Genomic DNA, 13208 nt, shown 5'->3' on the forward strand with positions numbered 1-13208 from the left:
CGACACTTGAGATTCCTCCGCCTCCTCTGCAGAGTCCAGGTTATCCACTTTCCACTGGATACGCCCTAAATTTCACACTGTTTGGAAACGCAGGTATTTCTCCTCCAGAACTAAGCTTCTGCTATAATTTTCTAAAACCATGAACCAGTTAAGGGCACTGCACTGTTCAGTGATCCTCTCCTATGGTCAGCATTGCATCTGAAGGCCTCAATTTGGTGTTATTCCATAGGAAATACAAAAAGAAGTTGTAGCATTGATCGTGAGATGTGCGCCAGGGATGTAAATGTTCGGCCATCTTGGACCACGCATTGTGATGTCCCTCATTCTCTTACAGAAACCTCCCAAGTCTCTACAGTGAACATTTCATGACCAAGGATCGGCTGGCTCAGGTTGCACCATGGGAAGTATTGCTCTGTATTGAACTGCAACCATAACACATCTATCGCTACGTGGTGTATATGGCTTAAGGCCAACTTTCTGTTGACCCACCATCCACAGCTGGGAAAATTACCCGTGAACTAGATCTACCGTCAATAAAATACATTCGGATATTGCAGGTTTTTTCACAATCTCTATAGAAGCTGTGAAACACACATTCGAGTCCCGTGGGGTCGACTCTTACCTGAACCCTAAAAGGTCTACGAAATGAGTATTACTGAGTAATACTTGCGCCTGTTATTACAGCCCTTTGAGAAGCAGGTGATTAACACTAAATACTCACCCTGTCTTAGTGTTTTTTTCCTTGTTCAGGCTCCCTTTGGCAGCATTACTGTGATGACACCTCTATGTCACATGTGAAGGCCGACTGGACTCTATTTAATGAGTTGCGTTCTATTTTAGTTGTTCTTTGTGCCAGTATATTCATGGTCTTGTTCCCTCTATCTAAAACTGCATTGCTAAACAATAATGTATCTAAAAGGTGGCCAGCAGCCCACCATTTACATATCATACTGCACACCTCACGCGTGACCCTAGTTGGCAATGTGGACACATGCACTTCGGCCATCTTGGATAGTTTCGCCATGCCTGGCCGGTGACTGCAGATAAATGATGGAAATAACTTCCCAGGTCAAACATGTCCATCTTGTCTGTTTTCATCTCAGATGGTACTGAAAGGAATTCAGATGGTGAGGGACATGTTATGTTTTGTGCGTTGGTTCCACATTCCAGCCTGCTTGTGTGGGTAACATGTGCTGTTATCAGCAGCTGTCTGCTGCCAGCGCTCGAGCAGCTGCATGGCAAGAAAAACGTGCGAGAGAGGCATCACACATTTCTTGGCATCACAATTACATATGCTCATTTAAGGCTAGCTTCTTCTGTTACAGGGCATGAATCATAGCAGAATTGCTCATGGCTCATGACCAAGAAAGCACAGCCTGGGAGCACATTCAAAACCATCATTTCAATTAAGATAAAATTATACCTAAGCATTCATTGTCTTGCATATGCTGAGTAGACCCAGGTGAAATTTCAATTATGCTTGCATAATTTGCAAATGTCATGCCATGTGAAAATTGCAGAGTTTTCCATTATAGAATTTCATGTTGTTTTTTGCTTGCAGCGTGTACTGGTTCAAGCAGAAAACATTTTATTGAAAGACATTTTCTGCTCCAACCAGTCTCTTGCCAGAAACTGGTTTGCATAAAATTTGCGCTCAAGAGAAAAATAAGTTGTGAGATACTAGCAAAGCACATTTTGCACCTTTCGCTTACTTTTCACAGACCGTTATGATAAAAACTATTCGATTTCACACACCTATTAATTCCTAGGTGAGGCCAAAACATGTTATGTAAAGGGCAAGAGGACATTACTCACCTTTCTGTGCTACCAAGACTCCCTCATGCATCCTCATATTTGAGTGCGCTCACCAATCAATAATTGAAATTTTGATTAAAATCTAAAATGAAACTGTCCAATCACGTTCTCTTATTATGCTAGGTCGATAAGTGCCACTGTCTTCACTCGCCTTATGTCGGTTATTCCTCTGCCCCCACCCTCAGGAAGCGGTGTGTGAGTATATGGTGGGTGGGAGCCCCAAAGATGCTTTTCTGTGATTATAGTTGCAGAATTATTACTTCATGACAGCACATCTCAGTCCTGTCCTCTGTGCACCGCACTGGTTGGTATTTATCGTGGAAGGGTTTGGGGGGAAAGGGGATCGAGCAAAGCGGCCACATCATGACAGGATACGTTCTACTACTGGACATACTCACAGGCCCCAAATACCTTAAAGCTAGCCACTGGATAACCCCTTCAAGAATTAGAGTTTCTGTGAATGGACATTTTTTCATAATTCCTTTCACAGGGAATTTTTTGTGTGCCTTCCATGGTGAGCCAGGTATTTGTGGGAACATTGATGATGCAGGGGACAGGAGGATTACACTGTCTTTGTTTACATGCATAGTCTGCTGACGATTGAAGGAAGCAATTTGCATGCGGTGTTTGCAAAGACCAGAGGAGCCCGCTAGAATGTGCACGGCTCTGGACTCAGTCCTTCTTGCATGGAGCCAAACTCTGCTCTCTGCCAACATCCTCTCTGGGGGAAGCGGTTCAAGAAACTCCCACACAGTGGCCCACACAATGGAACGAGAGAGAACTAAACACGGCCAAAGAGCCATAATGAGCAGGGCCAGCATGTCACGTACCGCTGGCTTGGTGTGTGTACTTGGCAGCGTGCTGCGGGACAGGGAGGACAGCCTAGAAAAAAAACGAACTTGTTGCAGATGCTGTTGTTGTTGCTATTAGGCCCTCATTTTCCTTCTCTTTACTGTAGAGCTATTTTCTTTCATGAGCTCAGCGACACTTCTGTGACATGGAAGCACAGATGTAATTGGACGAGCCAGTTCCGCTGCATCTCATACGTATAAGCCACAGAATGGTTGAACCTGGCCACGTCTACGTGTCCAACCCCTCCTGCTCATTGTGAGCGAGCAGGTCCAATATGGCTACCTCCACAGTGGCGCCAATGAAACAGCTCAGTGTTTACCACCACTGAGAAAGTTGTGACCTGCACGAAGAGCCATTACCATGGCAACCCCGCGAAGAGATAATTGAATGGGCCGCCTGTGCCTCCCATTTCTTTTATGCAAGGTCAGAGCCCTAGCAGCCTTATTTTCCCTTATGGTTCATGCAAATGTGATAAGAATAATAAAGGCCCATTTTCCTGACTGCTTTGCCCCCCTCTCTGTTAAATAAATAAATGGACCCACATTCACTCTGAAACGTTTATAGCAGCCACTGCTTTCAGAGCAATTATGTGACCAAGTCCTCAATATTGCATGCAGGCCGCCAAGTGGCTCACCATGGCCTCTCTCAAAAGACCTTATAAACGACAAATGGAAACACAAACTTGAAAGCTGTCCTAGTGGGAAAAATACAGCATTGACCAGCAAGTTGCAATTGTTAGTTCCTTTAGGACTCTTGGGAACGCTGTGCTTTCGCTAAACAGTTTGCACCAACATGTGTGAATTTAACATTTGAATGTTTTACTATTTGTTTCGTTTATATGAATTTGGAACAAATTTAAAATACTGTTTGCCATTTGTCTGGCATTTAGAGTAAAGAAAGTCTTTACTATGTAACGATAGTTCCCCTGAGATAACCAGTCTCCGTCGAGCCATTGCCTTGAATGCATATGTTATTTTATGTGGTTCTATTTTATGTTATGTTGAAGCAGGAGCTGTAGTTGTTGATTTGATAAGGGAGGTAAAGCGTTATTGTTATTCTCTGCTTTATTCGTTCTGGGCCGGAGCTTGGTGAAGAGCCAGATTTTCAGTTTCTTGTGGAATTCAAGAACTGTGAAGGTGGTTCTCCATCTTCACTCTTAGGAAGCCTCCCCAAAATATTTAGAACCAAAAAGCAGTACGGGGCCGTGCTGTACCCTAGGTCTGCACGTCCAGCATAATTTATACGGCATGTAGTCAATTAAAGGCACACCTTGCTTTTGGGCTCTTCTACTCAAATCAAAATGGGTCAACCAAGCCTAGAGAACAGAGAGATAGTAGCAACTTGAGTCTGTCCGATGTGTGCACCTATCTTGGTGAAAAGTAATGCCTGTGAGTAGGTTAGCCATTCATCTGTTCCGGAGTGCCTTCTCCTGATCAGACTACAGCCAGACCCCAAAGAACATGGAAGTCAACCAGCCCACTTGTATAAAGATTTGTCAGCAGCACCTGTACGCAAAGGGCATAAGGTATTCAGGCAAAGGTTTTGTTGAAGTACACATATGTCATGGATGGCATTTCTGATGAGCTAGCCGGTACAAAAACAAATCGGAATCGTGAGATGGGTATGCCCTTGAACTGGAAGCAGTCAACTCAATGAACGAATGTATGTATGGTTGTGATAAATTGAAACATTTGAGCTTTAGGAATTCCTCAGAATAGTGTTACAGTTCATATTTTCTGCTGTGTGTCGGGAATACAATACAGTACTGAAGAAGGAGGCCCATCGCATGACAATCGGTCTTGATTCTACTCAAAACGAGTTTTCCAAACCAGAGTACTTGGACACATCACCTTTGCATGTGAAAACAAGAAACCCCGTATTTGTTTTGGCCCGTTTGAGCATCATTGTTGGCATGCATTGTCAGTTTTTTGGAACAGCATGCTTGCATCCCTTGTCTGCACACAGCCCTGCCACTTAGAGACATCCAAGCTCTTGGACACAAGTCGCAAAAAATCGTCATGAACTGATTGTAATCTTAGATCAAGAAAATCACAGTTTGAATGTTGTGCTAATGTTCTTTCTGATCAGCCACACCAAATATGTAAAACGTGCCCCATTTCGAAAATCTATTAGAACTTTGGAATGTTGGCAGCTCCATTGAAGACAATAGAGTGCTCTGGGCTTCTATTGGCCGGTAGAAGCCTGGAGTATCAACATTCCAAGGTGGTTTCTTTTTCACAACTGTTGCTGTGAAGAAAGGCCTCATGAAGCACCAAGGAATTTCAACCCCCTCAGGCTTCCTGAGGCCTTTGTTTTACTAATTACAACATTCTGCTTTCTAGGGGCAGAATGTTCTAATAGCCTTAGAGCCCTCCATGTCAAAGGCCCTCGCCTTTGGCTCGGACCTTTAACGCTGGAGCGGGCTTTTAATGGCCTTAGAGTCCACCACAGCGGACTATAGGGCTATATTATATTTGACTGTAGAGTAGCTCCACGGTCTTCTTTCTTCATAAAACTGTTCAGCATATACAAGACCGTAGAACCCCGCAGTTCACAATTATGATATACTGCTTAATCTTAAAATACAGTAGATTTTGTGACCTACCTTCAACACAGAAGATTAAAAATCTGGACATGCTCTTCAATGCTGATATTTAATTCCGTGGCAGAAGAGTCTTTTACTTTATACCTATCTATAGCAACTCTTCTACTCACCTACATGTCTCTAGACTGGTGAGTAACCTCAACCCCCTTAGATCTGTAGCTCCTGCTGCCGCTCTCTCAGTGGGTGAGCCGCTGGAAGCTCGAGCCAGGCTCGAGCCTAAAGCCTCCCTCTGCTCAAGGTCCTTTTGGAATCCCGAGTCCAAAACAAGCCGAGCTTTAAAGTGGCTCCCACCTGCCACCCTCCCGCTCCCCAGGATGTGGCCTAATGACCAGAGTTGCAGTCTTTGGAACTGGGGGATCAAGGTTCGAGTCTCAACATTGGCTCAACATCCTGTGACTCTAGACAAATCACTTACTCTCTCTGTGCCTATAAAAATTGTAATGTAACTGGTGCGTGCATAAAACAAATACCTTTGGGTCCAGTTCACGCGATGTAAAAACTGCACAAGGAGGTAAAATCAAAGAGGTAACATTAAAAAAGGAAATACAAATCGATGACCCACATATGCAGGTATGGACTGACCAGTAAAGACACATGCCGATGGCTCTGAAAGGCTATTCCGCTAACGTAAAGTCTGCCAGTGCCAGGAGACAAATAAAAGATGCACCCCTCTGATTTCACAAAACACCAATTAGGCCTTCAAGTCAGACTTGCTATAGCATGGAAAGACGTCCTGATCCAATATCGGAATAGAGCCTGGCAGATGACAAAACGTTCGCCTAATAAGAAGCCGAGCATGGTGCATGACGTGATCAGGCTTCCAACGTGGATGCATTTGTTTAGTAGTAATGAATAAGTTTGCGCTCTTACAATACAATAACTCATCAATTTTGTGATTGGGAGAACACAATTGACTCCGCATTGTCAAATTTGTAAATTAGCAAGTGAATGTGTGAGCTAACAGACAGTTTGGCGCTGATCTTTGCCACTTGTAGTGATTGGTTTGTACAAAGTGAACCAGAAAACCTGGATTAATTGCGGCTTCCCCACTTAAATTGTGTGATCTTAAGCAAATAATTTATTTCACCAAAATTCATTTTCTTTATTATCCTGTATGAAAGCTCTTTCAAATATGTGAGTTCACAATACCAGTTGTACAAAAAACAGTTTTGGTTGCTTTAACCCCTTCGATGCGAGTGACGGAGCGGTTCCGTCATGCGCGTCGGTTGCGCTGTGCGCATGACGGAACCTCTCCGTCACGGCCCCGCCCCCGCACGGAACCTTCAGCACGGCGCGGTAATCCGCGCCGCGCTGAAGGGGTTAATAGACTATAATGTTCCTCACTAATAATCTGGGCCACGTACAGGGACCAATTTGAATTTATTACATTTGCATAGTTACTGAAAATCATTGCAGTATAAAAACATCAATTACAGGGTTTACATGACAACTGTCTTGCCTCTTAGTTCACTCATGATTTATGTTTAAAAACTATCACTTTTAATAAGTATTTCTCAGTGCAGTGCAGTAATGTGACATATTAATGTCAAAGGTTCCACATGTTAAAGGAATGCATTTTTTTTTACTTCTGTATAGACTTTATTTTATTTGACTGGTTTGCTGTGTGATTTACAAAGCAAACATTTTCAAGGCGCTGCTTTGCTTGTTCATTGGCTCTAAGAGCTGAGCCATACTTTTGGTTTCTGTTATACTCTAAGACAGAGACGTTTTAAGGCATGGGCAAGTGGACAGTTGCCCAGGGCCTCCCCCGCTCTCGGAAAACCTATTGGGACAGGTAAATGGACGACATTATGTTGGTGTTGTGGAAAAAAACAGATTCTATTTTAATGCGACAGTTGAGGAATTCTTGACAGATAGTTAGAATCGATGCCTGGCCTGCCTGACCTTGGCACTCATACTCTGAGGCAGTTGGAATTAGAAATGAATCTTTTTGCCATGTCAGTCTCCTTAGTTCCGCACACCTCTTTGTCTTCCGTCTCTCTTTACCTATTGCTGCACCCCTCTACGGCTTCACCCTCTCGATCTCAACTCTCTCTACCCCAACTATGACCTTTCTCTATATATTCCCTCTCTACTCCTCCTCTCTTTCATGATCCTGCCTGTCCCTCACTTCCACTCTGTGTGTCTACCTCTCAACTTCACCCCACTCACTCTGTCTCCCTGCAGCAGAGGCGCAACTAGAGCCAAATTTCGGGGGGAAGGGGGCGGGGGGGGGGGGGCGGCTAAGAATTTTTTCGGGGGGGGGGCTGAATCTTTAAGCAATAGGCAGAGTGGAGCTGCAGGGGCTCTTAGAAGGAGTGAAACAACAGCAAGGCCTCATTACATGCAAATGGTCTTTTAAAGACCTGTGAAGTGCTCGGGTGCGGCTCTGTGGGTGCCCGGGAAGCTGTCTCATCCCGGGCACACACACGACGGGGGGGGGGGGGGCCTTTGAGTCCAATGGGTGTTGTGCGCCTTCCCTGCAGTGTTTCTACTTCCCCCTCTCTGTATCTCTCTTCCATCTACTTCAACTTTCTCCCAAAATAAGCTATCTGCTTACCTCATCGTGCCATCTCTGGCCCTCTCTCGTATCTTACCTCTCTCTGTCTCTTTTGCAGTCCCCTCTTTGTCTCCCCACTAGCTACTACACCGTTTTACATCTCATTTCTGTTTGTACCTCCCATCTCCCACTACCTCTACCCAGCCCCTCTCTCTCGGTACATACCCTCTCAATGTTCCGCACCATTCTTCTGGTACACTACCTCTCCACACCCCCTCTCTGGTAGGCCAGACAAGTAGGACAGGCAGTAGAGTGGGAATAGTAGGGTCCAAAGATGATGGGTAGCCCAAGTGGGTGGTGAACAGAGGTGGGCCATCCTAGCTTTCATTAGGTGAAATGACCAGGCACGGCATGGTTTCTAAATGCTGACATTTCAGACTTTTAATTCACCATTTTCCACACGATCTTTGAGTCTGCTGTTTAATGCGACTTCTCCCCGAAAGCAACTGACTTAGTCAAGCCTGATGCACTTCGTGTATATTTTACACTCCTTGCTTCCCGCTTCATTTGACCATCAGATCTGGGCTATGAATAGATATATATATATGCATGTCATTTTCACTATCTGTAGGTGCTAAACCCATTTTTCCTGTCACTGCTTTCCCGCATGCCCTCGATGTAAATAGGATTCAGGATAAATTGTTTTCACTGTTGACTATTTTCATAGTTGATTCGGGGCCTAGCTCTGTTTACCGCAAGCTTTTGTTTTGGCCACATGAAGAGCGACACAGTTTACATTGTTTTGCAATGCAAAAATATGAGCTGGAAATTTACATTTTAGGACATTTCCTAGATTTTCAATCGAGCATGGAACTATTTCTAAAATCCTCCGACAGATTGCAAGCAGCGTCTGGGAAGCAACGTGGCTGCATTGTCTCCAGCAGCAAAGCAAAGAAAGTGTGGAAATTGCAGGTTTGACTCTAGTTTGCAATGGAGCAGAAGACTCAAATTACAGAGGATCTAAAACCACAGACTTCTTTGAAATAGTGACAGTGGCATGCAGTAAATATAGGCCACGTAATACAAAAAACAGTAGTTCAACTAGCGAGATGGTAACTGGAGTCTTCCGGTCACTTTGTTGTGCAGTGGCGTGTCGTGAAATGTTTCTGTGAATTAGTGCATTGTCGTGGGACATCCTGCTCACGGCCTGACTGGTGGCCATCACATGTGACAAACACGAGACTCCTGCGCGCTCATCACTGCTGGTCGCCATACATCACTCTCCACCTGACTGGGAGATATGCGGTGACCTTACACCTCCTAGGGCACTGGATGTTATTCCTGGTCATCCATTGAATTTCTGGCCAAATGGCATCAGCAAGACACAACATTGTTGATTGTTTAGTCAGAGCAAAATAAACAACCATTGGCAAAGGCATTTGGTCTAGCCTTTGGGATTTATTGGCTTTCCCAATGGTTCTAGTCGTGCTGTACGGCATACTCAAATCTGTGCAGCTTGGCTTTTAAAAAAGGAGAAGAAAAACCCTATGACGCGACTGGCTCTGTCATTTTGTAGGCGCTCGCTCCAAGTCTTTCCTACGCCACTAAAGTTGGCATGTGCACCTCACACAGATTTCATGGAGTTTTGTGGGATCACCTCTCATGTCAAACCATCTGTTGCTGGGGCTCCTTTTGGTCAGTATCACTCCTGCGTGCCCAGTGGTGGTGTCCGAAGCATTATTTGAGGACACTGTTGACCAAGGGCTCAAGTTCACCATTTGTAAATGGCCTCAGCTTTTTGATGAATGTGCCTGCTGATGGCGGCATGGCTCTTCCTGTGTGTGCACTGGGTGTGCCAGGCAATGCTCTTTTAACTCCCTCTGTCCTGTGTTTGCCTGGAGGGCTGCTGTACCCTTTATGTGACAACGAAGCCTTTATCCTTCTGGACTCCGTGCTGAGGGCAGGGGTCCGCTTCCACTGAGACAGTTGCCCCCAGATCAGTGTGGTGTTTGCACCAATGTTCAATGTCCAAGTGAGGTTCTTAAAGCGATCTGAGGTAGACATGATCAGTGCAGTCCACTCATTCAGGGGTTTGAGCCTGCCTGTGACAGGAGGGGCCTCATCGCTTGCCCTGTGGGTGGCAGACATATAGACTGGTCGTAAAACGCTCTCTTCTCTACAAACGCTTCAGAGCATAGAGGGGAAGCATTACTATGTCAGCAGTGCATGATAACAACGAGTCTGGGTTCTCCGTTTACCTCATGTGATGTCCCAAAAGGTTCGCGCCGGTTCTTACCGAATGTGCACAGAAGTAGAACCGATGCATTCAATGGCTGAACACGCTTGGCTCGCGTCGGTTTCGGGTGGACAATGTTTTGTCAATTACCTCTCGTGGATTTATCAGACGATGTCTATCTGTACAATGATTTCTCTTTGGACCTTTGGAGCGCTTTGTAGACAAATATTCTTAAAATTACTCCATACATGTACAAATGATCTTCATTCCGAATGTAACGAGGTAGTGAGGGCACGTAAAGTTGGACACGCTAGAAACACAGGACCCTTAATATCCGTACTTTATTGTTGGTGTACCACAGGATTCACAAACAAAGACACTTGCTGCAATCGTGGAGGGTTTAACTTTTATTCACATAGATGTGAACTGCCGGTACGAGCATTCACAGTTCTAATTTCTTCCAATGAAACGGATTACAACCCTGCAGTGCCATCTACTGTCTATTCAAGAGAATGCAGCAGTCTATGTCACTAACATAGAGCCCGATTTGTTTTACTTAAGTCGAGAATGTTCGATTTTACTAAAATTATATGTGTAATATGCTCACTTGGCCAATGGCTAACTTCACAATGATGGTGGCATTCTTCCCTTTCACAAGGAGTACATTCACACACGGTAGTCTCCTTAAATATGAGAGACTTACTGTGGTAATTAGTGTGTTTTTGTTGACCAAAAATATTTTTAATATAGCCAGTATTTTTTTTTTTAGATTGATGAGGGCGGGAAGTTTCCCCAACTATAGAATTTTGCAAAACCCCTGACAAACCAAAACAAGCACACACCAAAACAAGCATTGACAAAGCCACAAGGCTGTCCGCTAACCCCACATCTATTGACCTTGCCAATGGTTGTTCTTCTTTTTCTTCTTGTTTTCGACAGAAAGTTGTAATGTGTTAAATAATCACCTCAAAAGCAGTGCACCGGAGTAATTGTGGTTGTAAATCTGGTGAATAGCCCTCAGGTGGAAATGTCCCTTATGGAGAAAATTGCGCCACCGGTGCTTTTCGGAGGTCTGTATGCTACAACCCTTCCCTCAGGCAGGCACCTTGGATTCGATGTTTGACTTTCTAGCATTTGGCTTTGCTTTTTATTGTGACGTCCGTGGATTACGTCAAACATTTCCACTAGCGAGTACACAAAGTCCCACTGTCAGGATCATCAACCTGTCAGTGGAATCCCTAGTTCTTGGACCAGCCTGAACTCACCCGCCCCTTTATCCCCAAAGCAACCCCAATTCTGCTCGAGCGCTGTGTAAAATAAATAGTCTTAATAAGCAAATAGTGTGAGTAGCATTGAATTATTATTTGAACTGGATATCAGTCACAACATTAACCTACAATGTTTTTGGGGTAGAATTTTGGAAAAAGTCAAGTCCGAGATTCACTTGGAACTTAAGTGTGAATGGCTTGTAGCTGAATTAAACTGTAATAACATTTAGTGCAACGGCTGTCATGTGGGAAATGACGCACCTTTGATGTCAAAAACACGTTTGTTACAAATAGAGAGAACAAAGGAATTTCGCCAAATTTATCTGGCGTTTGAAATGGTTGAATAAAACACAATGCAATGATTCTCTGGATGTCTTTGAAGAATTAGAATCCAGAGAGAGTGAGGTGCTGTTTACTGCTCTTCCCCTTCCCTGGGTGGATGTGGGAGGACTGATTTCTATGCATGATGTAAACCTAGGGTCAATCATCAGTAACTTCAATCAGCTGCCTTCTGCTATTGTGCGTTGCTGTGAGCAGGTACTATCCCGCTGCCTGTATGCGGTCGTGTTAAACTATAATACAAGTAAAAAACCTGCTAAAATAAAAGGACACAATGAGTTTAATAAGGTGAACACACCAATAGAGCGTTCATTTTCTAATCTCATCTTCTTTGTATTACATGTGAAGAACTAAAACAAAATTAGAAAGTTATAGTATATTTTCCTGCAGGCCTCTGTTTTCTGCAGTTTCAAAAGCAGTTTTGCCAGGACCACAGAGTGATGCAGACTCGCTGGTGGAACTCAGCCACACCGATCCTCTAGTCAGTAACCAGCATAAAACATGTATGAGTGCCTCCCAATCAGAAAGAGGCATTGTGGGCAAACAAATAAATGATTGACTGGAATGTGGGCCGGTGTAAAACATAAGTGGCTGAGATTAATTCAGGCAATCCACCAATTCTCGTTTAGTTTCTCAGTCTGTAAGCCACGTTTGATGTAACTTGGTCAACGGTACGTTTGGTGGGACTTCATTTGCTTGTGGAACGCACTGCCATTCGGCTCGTAGCACACACAGACTTTGTAGTGGCATCAGGCGTGCTTTTGAGTTTAAGGATTTGGTGGACTGCAGTGCTGGCAGAATAGGTCGACAGATAACACTCACCTTTATTTTGTGCACCTGAATTCTTGATCCAAGATAGGCAATGGACCTGTAGGAAGAACATTGAATAGTTGGTGTCTCTGTGAGGCCTTGTCATGGATTTCAACACAGTTTTTCCTCATCAGAGATAATTTGTGTAGAGTTCCCATGCTTACTTAGGGATCGGTTTGGCCCAAAGGTTTTGTGACATGGCTCCTCCGCTGAGGCAGAGGAGCGTCGCCCCACTGCTACTGTGCAGCAGTAAAAGAAAGGAAAAATACAATGATAATAAGGGAATGTTATTAAAATAGTTTTCTTCCCTGCTCTGGCAGCATGAGGGCGGGGCTGCTCTGCTGACAGAGTAGGGGAGGAGTGGTGGTAACACTAAAGTGTGCATGATGCTTTGATCGGCCCTCTCGGGCTGGCCAAAAAGTCATGCACACTTTAGCATGTTCTCCATGCAAGCTGCATTACAGCCTGCATGGAGAACATGCTCAGGCCCCCAGTCCCCGTTTGAGCACTGAACCACGGTGCTCAGACCAATCACAATGCTGCTTTGCAGCGTTGTGATAGTCTCAGGGAAGCCTGGCTGCTTTCTGTTCGGCGGAAGAGAGACGATGTGGGGCAGAGGAGTGAGGAGGTAAGTGTATTTTTCTTTCTTTTTTTTTTTTTTTTTACAACTATACCTCCTTACCACCTTTCCCCCGCCTACCACTCCAGATCCATGCTGGCCGCCACTCCATTGAGGTATCCTTCAAAGTGAAGCAATAACCCCAGCTACTCTTTTTCCTATGA

General features: G+C 44.5%; 1 protein-coding gene across 7 annotated transcripts in view; it reads left to right on the forward strand.

The window, feature by feature from the left end:
• Window positions 1–13208, forward strand: part of SASH1 (SAM and SH3 domain containing 1) — a 546848-nt gene that overhangs the window by 346831 nt on the left and 186809 nt on the right. The window lies entirely within an intron of this gene.

Source organism: Triturus cristatus, chromosome 6, assembly GCF_964204655.1.
Source record: "Triturus cristatus chromosome 6, aTriCri1.1, whole genome shotgun sequence".
In the NCBI taxonomy this organism is placed as follows: Eukaryota; Metazoa; Chordata; class Amphibia; order Caudata; family Salamandridae; genus Triturus; species Triturus cristatus.